The 22,277-nt window shown below is 36.2% G+C and overlaps 1 long non-coding RNA gene across 5 annotated transcripts in view; it reads left to right on the top strand.

Annotated features, from left to right (window-relative positions):
- Positions 1 to 22,277, top strand: part of LOC141379469 (uncharacterized) — a 126,003-nt gene that overhangs the window by 82,729 nt on the left and 20,997 nt on the right. For all 5 annotated transcript variants that reach the window (XR_012396216.1, XR_012396213.1, XR_012396212.1 and 2 more), the window contains one exon: positions 4,520 to 4,812. This is a non-coding gene — a long non-coding RNA (uncharacterized lncRNA). The remainder of the gene's footprint in view (positions 1 to 4,519; positions 4,813 to 22,277) is intronic.

Below are 22,277 nucleotides of genomic sequence, written 5' to 3' on the forward strand. Positions count from 1 at the left end.
TTAAAGCGCTGATTGAATCCGCAGTCCGTCGGCTGGCAGCTGCGTGCTGTTGTCCCACACTCTCATTACCTCCTAAATCTTGTTATTTTCCAGCCAAGACAAACTACCGGCCTGTTATGCACTCCCAGAAGAACAAAAAAAACCCAACAAAAAAACAAGCCCGACACAAAACAAAGGCCCTGTTTTGGCAGCCTAATGGTTTATAATTGTGTGTTTAATGGAGGGATGCGATGTGACGAGCTCGTATTTGAGCTTGTGAGAAAGGAAGCACCAGGAATATCAATACATCCTCTGCGCAGATTTCCAGCAGAGAGTGACGTGCGTGCGGGGAAACGGAGGATACTTTCCTTATTATGGATTTGACATGAACTTGGCCCTCGGCCCTGGGGAATGTGATGAATGCATTATTTGATCTTCCTGCCTTTGTTTACCTCTCTGGGGCGTCATTTCTGCTGCGACTCGCTAGCGCACGTCATTCGGCTGTTTTTTAATAAACAGTAATCACTTCCGGCGCTTTTGATGGACTGCTGGAACGGTGAACTGCTTACCGTTATTTTTGGCCAAACAAAAGGCCTGAATTCTTGGCGAATAAAGAGTTTATGAGTTTATTGAGCTCCAGGCAGGGGCACTTGGGAGCGTTTTAGCCACTGACTGATGGGAATTTTATCATATTATTGGTGATAAAAAAATTGCATAGTAAAATCCAGTGGTGATTAAAGGCCACCTATTTTACCCCTTTTTAAAGGTTTAATATTAATAGTATGGTTCTTCTGAGTGTGCCAGTTTGGTTTCAGTTTAAAACACACTTCAGATTTGTTAAAAAGTGTCATGTTGGGTCCGTGTACACAGGTCACTGTTTTAGGGGTGTGTTGCTTTACATGAAAATTAGTTTCGACTTCCCGCCTGACATAACGGGTGGAGCCAAGAGCTCTCCTGCTTTGTGAATGGCAACAGACAGGCGGACAGAGAGAAGCAACATGAGTGAGAGGACTAGAATTCAGCTGTACATGTATAACCTAACCCCGGACACAGAGCATGCAGAGGCTATGACAGATGTTTCGCTTTTATTATGCTTTTCTGTTTAAATACAAAATATTCACACGCTTGCTCATCATGTCATCAACTACCTGATATTCCAAATCACAAAAACGTGTAAGTGTTTTTGTTGTTTACAAGACGTATAAAAGATCTTGATTGTGATCTGTAACGTGAGATGGCGTCGGCATGCCTCATTCATAAAAGCAGAATGCAGGATTCAGCACGTAAATTCATCAGTTACTCCCAAAATGCATGCAAGCAGGTGGCTGGCTATCTGGGAGAATAATAGATTGAACTTTATTGTTACTTTACATGTATCTGATCTGAATAATACACATCGGCAAATTATATTTGAATGATTGTTAGATTTCTCTAGACTTTCTTGTGTGTTTTACAAACTGTAAATGTCTTGTTTTACTAGTACTTGTGTGTAATTACATGTCTAAAACATAAAATAAGCATTGGGTGGTTAAAAACACTGTATAATTGTGATATGACACGACTTTCTTTGGCTTAGCGCTAGTCAACAAGCCAAAACTCAGTTTGAAGTTTTCACGTTATGTTTGTCAAGCTAGACAACGAGTCAACACCAGCAACAGGGACTTTACGGTCCTCACTTCAAAATGGAACAAAAGCAAGATTCTGTAGTGATATGAGGCGCTGATCTCTGCTGGCATCAGTGCGCAAGAAAGGCAGAGTGCGTTCACTCCGCTCCGGGCTCAATTAAAGTTTTATTTCAATAATGAAAAGTCTCCGCGTTGCGCAACACAACAAATAGATTATGAAATAGTTGCCAACGTTTTTGGTAGTTGTTTTTAATCAATTTAAGTGATTCCTTGTTGCAGCCCTATTCTCTATACACATGGCCGGCCCTGTACATTTGGCCCTAAGCAGAATAAATTTGGGGCTCTACCTTGCTCTAAATAATAGAGGATTGCCATTGCAAACCAGCCCACAACGATTTATTGCTTAGTAAATACAATCAATGAAACAGAAGTAAAACCTGATTTCTTCTACTTAATAACCGTCTGAATGATTTGGAGATTTTTAAACAGCACTGTTTTTCAACTGGGAGCATCAAAAATGAAGGATTAAACAATCTTTAATTAAGGGACTAGTGATTCTTACTTTGCGTCCTTCTGGAGTATTTAAAACACATTCTACTAATTTAGTAAACAGATTGAAGAATCCATAACTCAAGATTGTAGGTTGAGTTTTTTTATTTTTATTTATTTTTTTATAAATTCCGAAAAACATTCAACAATACTTAGCCAAAAGTGAAAATGCATTACTAATAAAATAAAATCTAATTAATAAAATATACATTCTGAATTCACTATAATAATAATAATAATAATAATAATAATAATAATAATAATAATAATAAATAAGTAACATTATACAATACAAAGACCAATCCATGAATAATGAAATCAATAAGCAAATATAAAAAAATATGAATATTAAAAAACATATAAGAAACAGGGAAGCAAGAAATACTGGGTTAATGTTAATACCCAAACACAAACTTTACTTTTCCTTCAGTCTCCTTCCCTGTTCCTTACATTGAGGGTTTTTAAAAATAAAATAATTAGTGTCTTATTGAATTAGATTTTTGAGATGAAGACCTTACATATTAGATTCATTTAGTTAGTTAACTTTTATAAACATGTCTCAGGATCAGTGCCATTATGGGGCAGGGGCCCCTGCGAGGCTGGGGCAGAATGCTGATTTTGGACCGTCAATTTAGGCTAAGTGCAAATAGCACACCTCGTTAGAATAAGCTAGTTAAACGATTCACGCCTGTCACCGTTTGATTGACAGAGACAACATAACTAAAGAGCGCAGCAGACAGCAGTGTGAGTGGTGTAGCTTGTAAAGCGCATGGCGACATGTTTTGCTGCAATCGATCATGATCTGGTTCGAATCCGGCGTCTAATGAACACAGATTCGGACTTAGATTCATAAAGCTGGATTATGTGTTTTATCCAAATCATGTACCATATAAGTTTGTAAGTTATACATTAAAAATACCCATAAATATAAATTTTAGTACTGCTTCATTGAACTTAAACGAGTTTAATAAAATCCATCAATTTTCACTAGTTGTTGAATTAGTATATCATTTTTTTTTCAAAGTGTGCTTTAAATGCTTTAAATGCTATACAGTACATATATTTGTAGTGCAAAAATACTTGGTTTATTTTTATTTTAAAATGCAGGCAATACATTATAGATTAAGTTTATTTAAAATATAGTATATTAATCTAAATATTTTATTGAACTAGGACTGCGGCCAGGTAGGGGGCCTACAAGACATTGTGCCCAGGGGCTTCTCAATTCTTAATCCGGGCCTGCTCAGGAAAAATATTACCATTGTGCAAAATATGTCAGACACTAGTGAATTTCACTAAAATACTTTTTAGGGTAAAAAAAGGGTTTGTAAAACCGGGAACAAAATAAATATTTCATACAACTAATCGACATTTATCAATCTGTAATTGCCTATTTTCAGTAAATATGCTACTGTTATGTCTTTAACATCATCATTAGCACTAAAAAGTGATGCTAAAATTGATTTTGTGCTCGTCTCTTTTTGTTTTTCCTTTTGTGTCGTCATTTTTTTTTCTTTTTTTTTCTGCAACTGAAGAATAGCGTTAGATTAGTTTAATTTTCACAGCCCAATTTGCAGATTAAATCAGGTATATATAATGATGCCATGGCTGTGTCGATGCACGGGTTTGCGTTCATGTGTTGACTGGTCGATTTCGCAGGTTAACTTGAACCGTGAAAACACAACACACATGAGAAATAAGGTGCCGCAAGCTTCCTGTTGATCATGGGATCATTTCAACTTTAAAAAATGTTTTAAATAGATTTTTTTTTTAAGAGATTTTTTTTTTCTTTTCAGTGAAAATGTACTAAAGCACTGTCGATACAGATCATTTGTAAAATGCAAATAAAAACGATTGCAGCAGGGAAACGGTTCAGACCACTAGCAGGTTTTACAGGCCCCCTAGTGGTGGCAGGGCTCTAAGCAGCCACTTAGTTCGCTTTAAGGGGGGGCCGGCTATGTCTATATATATATATATATATATATATATATATATATATATATATATATATATATATATATATATATATATATATAAAAATCCATTATATTATTTCAAATGACTAAAAAGTCAATAAAAGTTACTTAGTTGACTTTTGATGCTAAAAATTCAACTCTACAGTTTAACAAAGCAGAGATCAACATCACATAATGCAATTCGCAACCATAAATAAGTGGAAAACACAATGAAACTGTTTATTAAAAGACTTTTTGACAGTGCATGTAGACAAACATGCATTAAGTTTGACAACAGTATGTAGACAAGCATGCGCTGTGATTTAGAGCGGCTTCACCAATGTCAGTTTTATACGTTCAACCCAGTGACATGAAAACGGCTCATAAATGTACTCATTTATTTTTGTTTAGGGTCATTGTGGTCCTCAGGAAAAAGGCCCCTGATCTGCTGTTGTGTTTCCTCGCTGTGATCCAGGGAGCTGTTGAGCTTGACTTGAGCTCAATGCCTCAAAACATAAATGTTGGAGTCGCTTCCTTAATGTGCTGTGCAGTGGAAGTCTGGTGACCCACAGCTCCTGAACCTCAGCTGCCACTGAGAGCTTTTTAACCCGCGCTCTTCCCGACCGGAAAACACTACAGCAACACACCGCCTGCTTTTACGCAATGCAGAGGGAATATCTCAGCTATATTTCACAGCCTTGAGTGTGAGTACACCACTTTCCACAATTATTTTAGATGTTAGTGTCAGTGTGTTAGTTTTAATGATATCTGTGTGGGACGCAATTTGCGTTTAGAAGATATAAATGTGACGTAAATTTGTATAAATGGATCAAGGATTTGTTTCATTTAACCATCTTCTCATCAAAACTTCTGACCAATCAAATGCTCTCTAGTGTCTGACATGCCCCACCCCCAGTGTTGGGCAGTAGCGTCCCTACAAGTAACTTTCTAAATCAAATAGCTTTTCAGTAGCGAAGCTGTTTTATTAGTCAAGTAGCGCAGTAGCGTCCACACAAGCTACATTTACCGATTGTGGATCAATAAGTGGCGGCAACAACATTCACTGAGCTGTATGGCCGGTGCCTAGCCGATGGAAGTAAATCCATATGATAGCAAGAATGATGATTTCTTCTTCTTCCTGTTTTACGGTGTTCGACAACACACTTTTTGGTGCGTTACTGCCACCCCTGGTGAAACTGGCTTGATGGAAAGATGACTGAGGGAGAGGAGTTATTTCTGAAGCAGGATTCCTTGTGACCATAGCTCGAGAAGTACATGTTATGATGCAATAACTTAATTTCTGATTAAGCTCCAAAAATAAAAATACTTTAGTATATATGACACTATAATGCTTATTACTATACGTATATATATATATATATAAGAGGTGTGAACCTATACTGGTCTCATGGTTCGGTTCGGTTACGATTATCATGCCTTCGATTCGGTTCAATTCGATATCTCGGTGCATCACGGTGCATTGACGATGCTTTCTATATAAAGTGTCATATTTTAGGGGGAGGCTATAACATGCTGTCTGTATAAACACACAGACACACAGCAACACACTGTCTCTCATTCAAACACATACACAAACATAGACAGCACCAAACAAACAAACACACACACACACACACACACACACACACACACACACACACACACTTAAGCCCTCGCAACAGGGAGAGCTCGCGCTGAGCGGAGCAGAAAAACGTGAAAAAAAAAAGAAAAAAAAAAACACTTTTCCGACGGCCCCTTACTGAGAGCTCCTCTCAGCGCGAGCTCTCCCGGCTAAACGCATATTGCGAGGGCTTAAACGGAGCAGTGCTCGTAATGTCGAGTGAAAAAAAAGAAAGACAGCTGTGAAACATAACCAGCTTTGTCTTTTTGTAGGAAACACACTTTAGATCTTTTTAGGGTTTTTGAGAGGTTTTTGAGTTATTGCCGTCTATATATACACAAACACACACACACTCACACACACACACACACACACACATATATATATATATTTATTTATTATCAAAAATATTTCCCCTTACTATAAATGACTATAGTCTTTTAAATGTGTAACACCTGGTTTTATTGATTTTTTTGTTTTAGCTGTTATATACTAATAATGTGTTTCTGTTTAGTACAGCATGTTATTCACAGTAAATAACTGAACTATTATACCTAATATGTTTCATTGTTTGGTCAATCAACAGTTTTATTGATCAGGTATGATGGACTTGGATTTGCTTTGACACAATCTACATTGTAAAAGCGCTATACAAATAAAGCTGAATTGAATTGAATTGAATTGAACTTGGATTTAAGTTGTTTCGATTTAAAAATGAAAATTGTAAAAAATAGCTTATATGTAGCTAAACTACTTTTGCCATGTAGCTTTTAGCTAAGCTTGCTACATTTCCCAGGGGGTGGCTTTAGTGGTCCCACTTTATATTAAGTGGCCTTAACTAATATGTACTTACACAGGAATTAATAGTTTGTTACAATGTTCTTATTGTGTAAATACATGTATTTACTGTGTACTTATGCTTGATTAAATACATGTATGTAATTACATCTGTAATTAACTTTTGTAATTATATTTGTAAATACACTGTTGACCATCCTTTACACCTTAACCCACCCTTAAACATACCCATACCACCAAACCTGTGCATAACCCAACCTCTATCCCAACTCAAAAGCACCACAAGTGTTCTCAAATACATTATAACCACAGTAAGTACATTGTATTTATTTTTTGATGTAAGTACATAGTAGTTAAGCACACTTAATATAAAGTGGGACCGCTTTAGTGTAGTTTTAAGTAGAGTAGCTAATAGCTTAGCTCACTACATTTGTCAAGTAGCTTCCCCAGAACTGCCCACCCCCTTCTTCTTATGTTCTTTTCATTTGATGCACTTGAGCTCAACCACGCTCACTGGCCGAGCTGTGAGAAAAACAAACACTATTGGCTGTTTTTTTTAAAAAGGGGAGGAGCCTCGAGTCGCCCTCTCTTCATGTTTCAGTTGAGATTACGTCAAACATTGAATAAAAAACTGAGATTTCAAAGCACTTCATGGGCCCTTTAAAAGGGTAGTTCACCTAAAAAATGAAAATTGTGTCATTGTATTTAGAGTTACAACTAGCTATTATTGTAATAGTTGATTAGTCAGACCGGTGTTTTTGATCGGATGAAGCTACATACTTTTAAAAAATGTTGTATATTTTGCTCATTATAGACCTTTTTCATGGCTGCTGCATGGAGGGCGCCATAGCGACCAGCGTCTTCCAGGAGAATAGTTAGAACTTCCGTTTACAGCGTTAACAATAGGAAATTTGCGCTCTGAAAATGGGTTTCAATAGCGTTTTTATTGGATTACGGATTTTGTTTTTGTGACACACAACTTAGAAAGGTGTATGCTAAAGCTGTTATCTTTCAGATGTGGTTCAAGCGCGAGAGAAAAACGTTCTCCTAGCTCACGTGTCTGCCGTCAGAAATACAGTAAGTCTGTGTGTGTGTGTGTGTGTGTACGTGTTTTTGTGACATATCAGGACACAAATCTGTATAATGACATAGGTATGACACAGGCATTACAAAAAGGAGGTGAAATATGAGGACATTGGTGATGTCCTCGTTTCTCAAAAGGCTTATGAATCCTACAAAAAGAGTTTAATCAGAGAGAAAACGGGACACACAGTCTCCTGTGATGGTTGGGTTTAGGGGTGGGGTGAGGGCAATATAATATACGGTTTGGACAGTATAAAATGAATGGAAACCTATGTAATGTCCCCACTTTTCACAAAAACAAACGTGTGTGTGTGTGTGTTTCTTCAACATGCACACGCACGCACACGCAATACTTCACTGCAATATAGAGCAAACCAGATTACTGGCATGAAACTTAGATATGAAAGTCGTGCAATTCACAAAAATGACTAATAAAAGTCTGTTATTGAAACTCTGCTGGCTGATTTGCTGTTGATCGCGAGCCGTTTGTGTTTTATTTCGTGTGTTGTTTTTACCACTGTCTGTGTTTTCTGTCATTTCAAAATGACACTAGCCTATATTTTCACTTTGTCACAGTTATTAAATCAGCGTGTCAGTGGCACAGTACAGGCTACGTGTGTGTGTGTGTGTGTGTGTGTGTGAAACATTTTGGAGAATTACATTTGTTTGGGCTGGTTATATATTTGAAAGAAAGAGAAAATGTTGACTTTAGCGATGACGAGGCTCCATTTAAACTGCAGAAGATGCCATCTGACAACAAGGGGAAAATACCTCAGCAGCTGTTTTCCATCCTATTAGATCACTAGATTAGTGAATCCTATTAGTCCTATTAGTGAATTGGGTAGGCTAAATTGCCCGTAGTGTATGAGTGTGTGTGTGAATGTGTGTGTGGATGTTTCCCAGAGATAGGTTGCGGCTGGAAGGGCATCCGCTGCGTAAAAAACTTGCTGGATAAGTTGGTGGTTTATTCCGCTGTGGCGACCCCGGATTAATAAAGGGACTAAGTCGACAAGAAAATGACTGAATGTATGATTTTTGATTGAAATAAAATAATCAAATCAAATAAAATGTTGACCCAACACAAATTAAGTTAACTTAATAGTAACAAATTCAAGTGGATTGAACATAAAACTATCACATTGTCCCCTCAAAAAACTGAAATACTGTCTTTATTCAGTTCATAAGTAGTTTGAAAAAATTATTTATCATTTGTGCAAGTGTTAAAGGAGACCTATTGGACTCTATCATACACCTGGCATAATAAGCCGCAAGACGTGTATGGCGTGATTTGTTGCTATTTTCAGACCAGCACAACCCTAATTTTCATGTTTTGTGCCACATTGTTTAAATAGCAAATCCATTTCTGCTACTTTTTGCTATTTTGAGGAACTGAAATAGACTCTGCCATTGACCAACTAAAACCTGGTTTAAATCCAGCGCAGAGCTCGTAAGTTATGCGCCTATGCAGGTCCAAACATTTACTTATTTACTTATTTCAATAAAAACTAGTTGGATTTTGGAGATGTATAGGGTAATAGGACGTGTGTTTGCATATAACTCAGTTGATTGACCAAACTTCGTTATTATTGTTCATTTATTCTTTTGCTGGAGATTAGAACTGAATTCAGAAATAGTTTTGACACAAATCTTTGTGTTCAACAAAGGAAATTAAATATGTGGGTGTTACGGTTATTAAAGATGTAAACGCTAGGGTTAACGCCAGGCCCGGATTGGCCAATCGGGAGGACCAGGAGAATTCCCAAGGGGCCGGTCCCGTTTTTGGCTGCGAGGGCCGGTGTTTCTAGCTGCTTGCACTCTCAGCAGTCGCACTTTTTTTGTTCATTTATTTATTTATTTGACCATAGCCTCACTCTTTTTGTTCATTATTTTTCCGCAGCTCCGCTCTTCTTATTTATTGTCTCGCAGCCCCATGAGCAAAATGCAGCCTGCAGGGTAATGATGATGTAAATATCATTCCTGCCACGCAAGCGTAACAGTGCCATTGTGGCCCAGTGGTCAGCAAATTGCGTTACGATGCCGTCAATTCATGTTCTAACCAAGCGGCAACCTCCCGCTCTCCCTCAGGAAGCCAATACGGAGGTAACTAAAACTGCAATTCATCCGAAATTCCGCTAGTCCTGGCCGCTCCTGGCTCCAAAACAGAGCAAATTTCAATTGAGCCCACTGTTAGAAAGGCCAACTTTACAGCAGAAAAAAAAGGTGTTTACAGCCTGGTACAAAAAAAGATTTTGGTTAATACAGCTAATATTACCCTTCATGACAACTGTGAGGGGGTGAATTTTTTTAGAACTCATCCGTTTCCTTTATATTAAGTTATATTAAGTTTGCATAATTAAGGGCGTGGCCACTTGAGTGACAGCTAGGTCTCGTTGGTCGCCGTCACGTCACCTCAGCTGAATCCTGCAGATTAGCCACTGAACTCGGCATATTTATCGTATTTCTGTGTTTTTTTATGAGGCTTTACACAGTCAACTGCCTTTTGGACTTGTTTCCTACAATTATTAGATGGCATGGCATGCTGAGTGCACTTAATTAATCTAGAGCAGTCGTCTGAAGCGTTGTCATACAGTGTTATGCTGGATTTCATCAATAGTCTTACATTAACTAACACAGACTATATCTGAAGTTATTGGAAGTAACGTTTAGAACAATGTTTAGTGGCTCAATGTATTACAGCAGTGTGTTTAAAAGTCTAAACACTTTATTGATATAGTGTACAGCCAAGCACAAGTGGTCAGAACACAAATGAGTCACAGGTAATAAAGTATTAAGCGTTCTCCCAAAGTAAAGTGTGTCTAAAGCCAGGTCCAAGCAAAATGCCAGCAGGTGTCTGTAGCTCCGCACACTCTCCTCCTCTTTGCCCTTGTTTGGTATCCCGCCGTGGGGTGGTATCTACTTGTGGCTTCTTTTGCGTTCTTTAGAAACCTATGGGTGACGTCATGGACACTACGTCCATATATTTTACAGTCTATGGTTCTAACCTCATTTGAGTAATTATTATTATTTTTTTCATTTTTATTGTTAAGACCTAAAGCTGTAAGGTTGTTTAACATTTGAAGTTCTAAAGCAGCTGTTTTCTTGAAAAAGACGTGATAGTGTCATTAGAAACTGAATTAGAAATGACCTTATTTTAATATAGTCAGTCGTGAACTGAGGTGGGCCGGTCTAATGCTTGAAACTCCAGGGCTGAAAAGGAGTCCAACTCCGGCCCTGGTTAACGCAACATTTAAAATGTATGACCCTTTTATGAATGGTGGTGGCAATGGAGCAGACAAACAACCAAATTATGCCAAAATATTTTTACAAAGAGGATAAATGATAAACAAAGTATATACAAAATAAAGAAAACAAGATTAAATAAATGGTTGTAATAAAGGGAAGGAGGAACAAAAGTGGCGCCAAAGAAAATAAAATAATATAACAAAACAACTCTAACTAGAACCCACAATCTCCATACTATCTAATAAAAAAAAGAGAAAGAAAAAAGTCTTCAGCGTTTTCATGCCCTGTCTAAACTATACTTCTAACCAAAAACGTAAACAAAACTTACAATTAGTGGCGCACACTTCTAAACTAGTGTGTATAATACATTGGTATCTCCTATGCAGGCACGTGCACACATAGGGCTCAACCTGTGCAGTGTACATGCCCTTTTTAGTCTTGGATAGAAAGTGCCCTTCCAAAATTATAAAAAGTGCCCCCGGGACATGCCATACAACCCCCAAACCCCCCCGCTTTACAGTACTCGCGTTTCAATACCGCTGATGAGAACGCGCGCGATAACACCGCTCTTCAGTACGCGACAATAACAACTACGACCCCCCCCCCCCCCAGGGTTCATCCAAAAATTTATCCTGCACATGCCCGATGGACAGTCTCTGCACGGGCCTGCTCCTATGTGTAGCAACATGTAGGTCACGTGACATCTACCCTGTTCCTCGAATCCCATTGATGTTGTATATCTGGTAATCAGAGAAGAACCACAATTAGAACACTCTTTTAAAGGTAGGTTTCAGCACAAATGATTGCAGCACACATAGTACAAGAAACTGTCACGCAATCCAGCCATCCAGCAAACCACACAGTCAAACAACACAGCAAACACACAACAGTGAGCAAGCTTAAAGCAAGCTAGCTTTCAAACAGCACCGGCTTCCTTTTAAAGTGGGGAAGTCTGCTTGTGATTGGTCATTGATGACGTCATCGTAAATGGTGATGATGACTGGCATCTAGTTTAGCCAGTGGGTAGATGAACTGGGCGGACCTAAAGAAAATGATAGATAAAGAAGGAGGGAGAGAAAAAAAAAACACAAACGCAGGCACAGATACTGAGCTGTAACCGTGGGCTAATGGATGAGTTCGGTGGAGTGAGTTGCCACCGTTTCCTCACTCCACCAAAGTAAAGGAGTAAAGAGAAAGTAAAGAGGCTGAATGGAGGAGGCTCGTTCTTTGTCCTCGTGCTGCAGATGCTCTGTTTAACTGTTTTCTTTCTAGTTAAGCGTTCAGTTCTTACACTTACGAAGTCCACCATGTAAATAGCGAATGCGCCATGGAGAGACACCATTGACTCTTAGGAAGCTTTCACATCTGTAGTTCGGTTCATATGGTCCAGACCAAGGGCTACATATAATACATTGTTGCATTTTCTGCCGTCTTTGTATCCTTTTCACACCACACTGATTGCTTTGGTCTGAATCAGTTGAAAAGAACCAAAATGCAGTCATGTGACAAAACCCACATCACTCATTGGCCAGATGTTGTTAACATATTTCCTAAACTGCCTATTGATTGGTCAGAATTCACGTGCGGGAAAAACGAACTCTAGTGCGATTCAGCCAAACTAAGTAAAGCTGGAGAGAAAGCACCCTTAAAGCGAATGTGAGATGAGACTCTGATTGGTTTAACGCAGGTTATGCTCAACACACCTAGAACTCATTTAGAGAATAAGCCCTGTTAGACCATGTGCTGGGGATGTCCTTAAAAAGTGCAAAAGTGTAGTGAAGTGTAGTAGTAGTAGATGAAGTAGTAGTCATTGTAATAGTATCGATTGTTATTGAGTAATTGTTACGGAGATTATAGAAGTTGTAGTTCATGTAGTAGTAGATGTCATTGGTATAGTAGTAGCAGAAGTAATGGTGTGGTTGTTACAGTAGTAGTAGTAGTCGTTGTTGGTGTAGTAATATCAGTAGTAGATGTTGTTGATGTTGATGTAGTAGAAGTGATTGTAGTAGTAGTAGTAGTAGTAGTAGTAGTAGTCGCAGTAGACATTGTTGTATTAGTTGTAGCAAACGCTATAGTAGTATCAGTAGTGGTAGTCGTTGTAGTAGTATCAGTATTAGTAGACACGTTAGTAGTAGTAGTCGTGGTTGTGGCTGTAGTAGAAGCAGTAGTAGTTGTAATATAAGTAACTTTCTGTAGTAGTAGTTTGTGTAGCACTTGTGATTTATTATTATTGTTGTCAGTTATTATTGTTGTCCTTTCTCTCTTTTTACTCTCATATTTACTATCATACATTAATAAGCATTGTTGTTACTCCCTACCTCTGACTGGTTTCTTTCTATATGTTTTATCTATATCTGTGACACTTGCTTCATTTATTGACTGTTATTGTTCCTAATGTATGTACTCTGACCTGTCCAACAAGTTACCTTTACATGCATACACACACTCACACGCACACACTCACGCACATACCAGTACATGACTATATTGTTGATGTTTTTGTTTTGTTTTTGTTTTGTTGCTTTGTATTTGTTATCTGTTGATGTTTTCTTGTATTTGTATGATTTTTGCATATTGTAATAAAAAAAAAAAAAGTGCAAAAGTGTATTCGGACACGCTCTTAATGCTTTTGCGCTATGAGCAGATGTCATGTTTTTAAATGCAATTCACAAATGTAAATTCATACATTAGTGTCAACCTAAAAACATTTATTTTTGTACAGTTTAACTGCATTTTGATAATATTGCACGTTTTGCACAAACAATTAAGCAAAATAAAAACTATAAAAGTGAAATAATCCATTTAGATTTTGACTTTTATTGTGAATTAAAACAGTTCAGACCTCTAAGCGGTCTCCCAAAGTGAGTATTGAGTCATTTCAGGATATTATGTGCTGCATTGTTGTATTTGATGGGATTTTGGATGGAGTGTATATACCAGCGTGACACAAATGCGTGATGCACTTCTGGAGATGTCTCTAATGCAGGTGCACACAAGCTATTAATGCCTAAAATCAGGCTAACGATATAATAAGATTGACGTGTAATTGATATTCAGACAGATTTATAGTAATCATAAGCCATTAAAATAAAGGGGTTTAGAAAACAGATTATAATTGATGCAAACATATATTTTTGTGAGTGCAGAAATTTTGCTTGCTGCTTTTAAGTAATAATCCAAGTAGATGAAACTTTTAATGCAATTCACATACTATATATTAATGTATATATGTGAGTCCAGCTATAAATGTTTATTTTTTCTGTACTGTACAATCGCATTTTGATATTACTGCACATTTTGCAAAGTTTTGCACTAAAAATTAGCAGAATAGAAAATACAAAAGTGCTATAAACCATTTAGATTTTGACTTTTATTTTCAATTAAATCAGTCCAGACCTCTAAGCGGTCTCTCAAAGTGAGTATTGAGTCATTTCAGGATATTATGGATGTGCTGCATTGTTGTATTTGATGGGATGTTGGATGGAGTGTTTTGGTGATTGGTGGGATCTCATATATTTCACATATATCCCAGTGTGACACAAATGCGTGATGCACATCTGGAGACGTCTCTAATGCAGGTGCACGCAGGCTATTAAAGCCTAAAATCAGGCTAACAATATAATAAGATGAAAGATTGTAGTGTAATTGACTTCCAGACAGATTTATAGCAGTTGTAAGCCATTGAAATAAATAGGTCTTGAAAACGGATTATAATAGATGCACACTGATTTTTATGAGTGCAGAAATTTAGCTTGTTGCTTTCATGCAATAGTTCAAGTAGTTGGAACTTTTAATGCAATTCATATATATAAAGTGTAAACCTAAACACTTTTTTTCTTTGTGCAGATTTTTATTTTTTTAATTTTGATAATAATTTCTAAAGACAGTTTTGCATAAAAATATAATATCAAAATCAATATCCAAACAGAAAACTGGCCATTTTGACTTTTATTATGATTTAAAAACTTGCATGCACGCTATTAATGGCTAAATTCAGGCTAACAATATAATAAAATGAAATATTGTAGTGTAATTGACTTCCAGACAGATCTATATCAATTGTAAGCCGTTGAAATAAATGGGTTTTGAAAACTGATTGCAATACTGTAGATGCGAACAAGGATTTTTGTGAGTGCAGAAATTTAGCTTGTTGCTTTTATGCAATCTATATAGATGTAATTTTTTAAAATGCAATTCACATATATAAATGCATATATTTGTCAAGCTAAAAATGTGTATTTTTTTGTATAGTATAATTGCATTTTGAAAATATTGCACTTTTTGCAAAGTTTTGCACTAATAATTAAGCAAAATAGAAACTACAAAAGTAAAATAATCCATTTAGGTTCAGAGTTTTATTATGAATAAAAACAAAAAAATGCAGAAATTTTACTTGTTGCTTTTACACAATAATCCAAGTGGATATTTTTTTAATGCAATTCTCATATAAATATATACATGTCAAGCCATGAAATGAATATATTAGTGTCAAGCTACAAATGTATTTTTTGGTGCAGTATTATTGCAATTTGATATTACTGCACGTTTTGTAAAGTCTTACACTTAAAATTAAGCAAAATACACGACGCAGATGTCCTATAATCTATTTTGATTTTGGCTTTTATCATGAATTAAAACAGTCCAGATCCCAAATGGTCTCCCAAAGTGAGTATTGAGTGATTTCAGGATGTTATGGATGTGCTGCATTGCCGAATTTGATGGAAATTTTGGATGGAGTGTATTCTTAGTGGATGGAGTGTAAATCTTATTATAATCTTATTTTGAATATATTGCAAATTTTGCACTAAAAATTAAGCAAAATAGAAAATACAAAAATACGATAATCCATTTAGATTTTGACTTTTATTATGAATTAAATCAGTCCAGACCTCTAAGCGGTCTCCCACAGTGAGTATTGAGTCATTTCAGGATATTATGGATGTGCTGCATTGTTGTATTTGATGGGATGTTGGATGGAGTGTTTTGGTGATTGGTGGGATCTCATATATTTCACATATATCCCAGTGTGACACAAATGCGTGATGCACATCTGCAGACGTCTCTAATGCAGTTGCACGCAGGCTATTAAAGCCTAAAATCAGGCTAACAATATAATAAGATGAAAGATTGTAGTGTAATTGACTTCCAGACAGATTTATAGCAGTTGTAAGCCATTGGAATAAATAGGTCTTGAAAACGGATTATAATAGATGCACACTGATTTTTATGAGTGCAGAAATTTAGCTTGTTGCTTTCATGCAATAGTTCAAGTAGTTGGAACTTTTAATGCAATTCATATATATAAAGTGTAAACCTAAACACTTTTTTTCTTTGTGCAGATTTTTATTTTTTTAATTTTGATAATAATTTCTAAAGACAGTTTTGCATAAAAATATAATATCAAAATCAATATCCAAACAGAAAACTGGCCATTTTGACTTTTATTATGATTTAAAAACTTGCATGCACGCTATTAATGGCTAAATTCAGGCTAACAATATAATAAAATGAAATATTGTAGTGTAATTGACTTCCAGACAGATCTATATCAATTGTAAGCCATTGGAATAAATGGGTTTTGAAAACTGATTGCAATACTGTAGATGCGAACAATGATTTTTGTGAGTGCAGAAATTTAGCTTGTTGCTTTTATGCAATCTATACAGATGTAATTTTCTAAAATGCAATTCACATATATAAATGCATATATTTGTCAAGCTAAAAATGTGTATTTTTTTGTATAGTATAATTGCATTTTGAAAATATTGCACTTTTTGCAAAGTTTTGCACTAATAATTAAGCAAAATAGAAACTACAAAAGTAAAATAATCCATTTAGGTTCAGTGTTTTATTATGAATAAAAACAAAAAATGCAGAAATTTTACTTGTTGCTTTTACACAATAATCCAAGTGGATATTTTTTTTAATGCAATCCTCATATAAATATATACATGTCAAGCCATGAAATGAATATATTAGTGTCAAGCTACAAATGTATTTTTTGGTGCAGTATTATTGCAATTTGATATTACTGCACGTTTTGTAAAGTCTTGCTAAAAGTTAAGCAAAATACACGACGCAGATGTACTATAATCTATTTTGATTTTGGCTTTTATCATGAATTAAACCAGTCCAGATCCCAAATGGTCTCCCAAAGTGAGTATTGAGTGATTTCAGGATATTATGGATGTGCTGCATTGCTGAATTTGATGGAAATTTTGGATGGAGTGTATTCTTAGTGGATGGAGTGTAAATCTTATTATAATCTTATTTTGAATATATTGCAAATTTTGCACTAAAAATTAAGCAAAATAGAAAATACAAAAATACGATAATCCATTTAGATTTTGACTTTTATTATGAATTAAATCAGTCCAGACCTCTAAGTGGTCTCCCAAAGTGAGTATTGAGTATTTGATGGGATGTTGGATGGAGTGTTTTGGTGATTGGTGGGATCTCATATATTTCGCAAATTTCCCAGCGTGACACAAATGCGTGATGCACATCTGGAGAGGTCTCTAGTGCAGGTGCACACAGGGTATTAATGGCTAAATTCAGGCTAACATTATAATAAAATGAAATATTGTTGTGTAATTGACTTACAGACAGATTTATACAAATTGTAAGCCATTGAAATTAATGGGTTTTGAAAACGGATTGTAGTACATGCGTACAACGATTATTAGTGAATACAGAAATTTTACCTGCTCCTTTCAAGCTTAATCCGATCAGATGTGCTTTTTAAAAGTGCAATTCACGAGTATAAATGAATATATTAGTGTCAAGCTAAAAATGTAATTTTTTTTAGGTGCAGTATTATTGCAATTTGATATCACTGCACGTTTTGTAAAGTTTTGCATTAAAAGTTAAGCAAAATAAAAGCTGTAAAAGTACAATAATCTATTTAGATTTTGACTTTTATTATGAATTAAACCAGTTCAGACCTCTAAGCGGTCTCCCACAGTGAGTATTGAGCCATTTCAGGATATTATGGATGTGCTGCATTGTTGTATTTGATGGGATGTTGGATGGAGTGTTTTGGTGATTGGTGGGATCTCATATATTTCGCAAATATCCCAGCGTGACACAAATGCGTGATGCACATCTGGAGACGTCTCTAATGCAGGTGCACGCAGGCTATTAACGGCTAAATTCAGGCTAGCAAAAATAATAAAATGAAAAATCGAAAAAGCTTTTGGCTGGTTTCACTCACAGAACATGTGCTGGATGAAATATGCAGACTTTCCCCTGTCAGCTTTGGCTTGATGGAAATGTGTTTGCTTCCTCCCCGTGCGCCTCATCCCTGCGGACGCCGCTCCGATTTCATTTCCTTGTCATGAAGGGGCCTCGGCGTGCAGTTTTGGCCTTTCTGATGTCCTGATGCGGTTTCCTCCTCCCTCTGTGTGTGTGTGTGTGTGTGTGTGTGTGTGTGAGAGACAGCGCTGTGCCTCTTCACTCGTCTTCATAAATCACTCAAATCCAGAGGCCCACCCTCGGTTTGCACTGCCAGCGTGGACAAAAGCTGGACAAATTATTAACCCGTTTGTAATTTACTGAATATTTCGCAACAGAGATTTTTCTTCAAAACATTCATCTAAATAATTTAGGTGGATGGTCAGCTTGTTGAATTTAAGTTACATTGCATCTACATGCCAACTAATTCTCATTAGATTATAAGTAGACTGTTGGGGTTAGGGTTGGTGTTGTAAGTCGACATGAACTTGCAAAGTTTAACGTCAGTTAAATGTCTGTGGAAGGAGCTGAATCAGCAGATATTAAGCAGACAGTCGACTACTACTCAAGTGGACCATCAAAATAAAGTGTAACCCATATTAATTTTAATGACTTTTTGTGACTAATTTCTTTTGTTTTTGTCATAACACATTGCACTGTAAATAAATGCTGAATTCCACATAATTCCTTCATGTTGACCCAACACAGATCATTTAGGCAAGGCAAGTTTATATATATAGCACATTTCATACACAGTGGCAATTCAAAGTGCTTTACATAAACAAGAAAAAATAAGACAAGTATTAAAAAATAAAAACAAACAAACAATAAAACGATTAAAAACAGATAAAAATAGATTAAAATGTGCTAAAACTGGTTATAAAAAATAATAAAAAGAAAAGAAATATATAATAGTGCGATCTGTCGGACGCAGCACAGTGCTCATTCAGTAAAGGCACAGCTAAACAGAAGTGTTTTCAGTCTTGATGTGAACGTGCCTAATGTTGGAGCACATCTGATCATTTCTGGAAGCTGATTCCAGCAGCAGGGGGTGCTGTTAGTAGCTGAAAGCTGATTCACCCTGCTTTGACTGAACTCTTGGGATTTCTAGTTTAGTGATCCTAATGATCTGAGTGATCTGTTGGGTTTGTATTCAGTGAGCATATCTGTAGTGTACTGAGCTCCTAGGCCATTTAGTGATTTATAGACCAGTAATAATACTTTAAATCTATTCTGAATGTATCTGGGAGCCAGTGTAGAGACCTGAGGACAGGTGTGATGTGCTCTGATTTTCTGGTTCTAGTCAGAATCCTGGCAGCAGTGTTCAGGATGAGCTGCAACTGTCTGACTGTCTTTTTGGGAAGGCCAGTGAGGAGTCTATTACAGTAATCCACCCTGCTGCTGATAAAAGCATGAACAAGTTTCTCTAAGTCTTCACTGGAAACAAAGCATCTGATTCCTGCAATGTTTTTGAGATGATAGTATGCTGATTTACTGACTGCTTTGACTTTTGAAACTCAGATCTGACTCCAGAGTCACACCAAGATTCTTGACCTTATTGTTTGATGTTTGACCGTTAGAGCCGAGGTACACATTCACCTTGAGAACCTCCTCTCTGTTCCCAAACGCAATGACTTTAGTTTTAAGTTAATTTAAGTTAACTTGATTAAGTTAAAAGTTATCTGAATTGAACATGAAACATTTAAGTCAACCCCCCCCAAAAGGATTCTGTTGATTGACTTTATTTTAGATAAACAAGCAGCACTAGTTATTGTTATCTAGTTACTAGTTATTTTGCAAGATATTAGTACTAATATTTTTATAAAAATAAGTCAAATAAAGTAGACATTGAGTCAAAATTATTAGTCCATTTGTCAAATGAATTATTTAAAAAATATTAACACATTTTTAAGCATAATAGTTTTAATCACTAATTTCTAGGGCCAGACAGAATCTGCAGACATTTTTTGCTATTTTTGCGGAGAATTTTGTAAAAAATCTGCGGATTATGCAGAATTATTTGAGGAGTATTATAACTACAAACTTAATATATGAAATACAATAATAATACATTTGAACTTTTATTTAATGTTTACAATGCAAATCCAATTAGATCCACTTATTTAGTAAACAAATCATCTGCTAAAAGACGGAAAATATTACTTTACTAACTGTATTGTAAATAAATTTAATGAACATTTTAATATTATTATGATTATTGTATCACAATAATATTAGTGAAATGATTTTAAAAACTGAATAAATATAAATTTACACAAATCTACACAAGTAAATACATAGACTCAACGATGGGCTAATAAATCTGCGGAAATCTGCCGATTTCTGCACGCACAGATTCAGTGTGGGCCTGGTAATTTCTAAAAACTTGTTTTGTCTTTACAGTGCATACTATTTTGCTAGTTATTTTGCAAGATACTAATACTAATATTTTTGTCAATTTTTCTAGTACATTTACAAGCATCATAACCCTTATCAAAGATAAAGCGTAACGTTTCTACTTTTATTTCTACATAAATCATGTATGCAAAGGCAGTGTAATATGACGATACACTGTTAAACATGCTGCGCTGCACACAGTTTCTTCATGATGTCACAAATTGATTAATCTTACATGTTTTTACAAATTAAATATTAAATAAATTTAAAAAAAGTAAAAAAAAAGTTTAAGTTGTGTGAATTGTGTGATTCAGTATATTTTTTTTAATAAGATTAGATGAGATTCAACTTTATTGTCATTACACATGTACAAGTACAATGCAACAAAATGCAGATGTTATAAGTAGTTTGAACAAGCAGCAAATATCTTCGTGTGTGTGTGTGTGTGTGTGTGTGTGTGTGTGTGTAATCTAATTAATGAAGGGACTAAGGCGAAGGAAACTGAATGAATGAGTTGATATACGTTATGTTATGGTGGTACTTTAGGTGGTTCAGTGGGTTGCACAGTTGCCTCACTTCAAGAAGGTCGCTGGTTCGAGCTCCGGCTGGGTCAGTTAGCGTTTCTGTGTGGAGTTTGCATGTTCTCCCTGTGCTGGCGTGGGTTTCCTCCAGGTGCTATAGTTGCCCCTACTGTCCAACACATGTGCTATAGGGGAATGTGTGTGTGTGTGTGTGTGTGTGTGTGTGTGTGTGTGTGTGTGCGTGTGCGTGTGCGTGCGTGTGGGTGGGTGTGTGTGTGTGTGTGTGTTCCCAGTGTTGGGTTGCATCTGTAAGGGCATCTGCTGTTTAAAACATGTGCTGGAAAAGTTGGCGGTTCATTCCTCTGTGGCAACCCCTGATTAATAAAGGGACTAAGCTAAAATGAAAATGAATAAATAAATATATAAATTTGTATTGGCATATGTAATTTCAGATTATGTTCAGGTTATCTATAAAACACTTTCAAAAACGTCCGAAAGCGCTGTATAGAAGAGGTTAAAAGATAGTTCAATTACTCAAACTGCAGGACTACATGTAAAATAGACAAAACAAGACACATATATCACCTAAAAGCAAGAGAAAATAAATGTGTTTTAAGACAAGACTTGAACTCTGACAAAGTGAAAGCTGATTAAAGGGGAGCTATTATGCAAAAATCACTTTTATAAGGGGTTTAAACACAGTTGTGTGTGAGCATTGTGTCAATATAACCCACCTGTAATGGCCAAAATGTATTAATTATATTTATCATAATCAGATTTGATGAAACACTTTGATTGACATTCTCTCTTTGTACGTGTCATCAGAAGGGGAAAGCCCCGCCCACTAGTAACCACCTCTCTTAGCATAGAACGTCAGTCTTGTTTTCAAATCTGCCACTATGCTGACACGCAGGCATTTGTAGCTCCGCCCTCTTCTGAAAAGAGAACAATCTCATTTGAATTTAAAGCGACAGTCACCAAAATGCCCCAATTAGGATTAAAGCCTAAAAGGGTCAGTCTCAGAGAGCTAGGAAACATTATTAGTGTGGTATTTTGAGTTAAAAAACTCTCTTACACACACACACACACACACACACACACACAAACAGACACACATACACACACACACGTTTGTTTTTGTAAAAAGTGGGGACATTACATACTGTAGGTTCCCATTTATTTTATACAGTCCAAATCGTATATTATATTGCCCTCACCCCACACCACCCCAAAACCCAACCATCACAGGAGACTGTGTGCAGCTTTACTCTCT

The sequence above is a fragment of the Danio rerio genome, chromosome 20, assembly GCF_049306965.1.
Source record: "Danio rerio strain Tuebingen ecotype United States chromosome 20, GRCz12tu, whole genome shotgun sequence".
NCBI classification, from domain to species: Eukaryota; Metazoa; Chordata; class Actinopteri; order Cypriniformes; family Danionidae; genus Danio; species Danio rerio.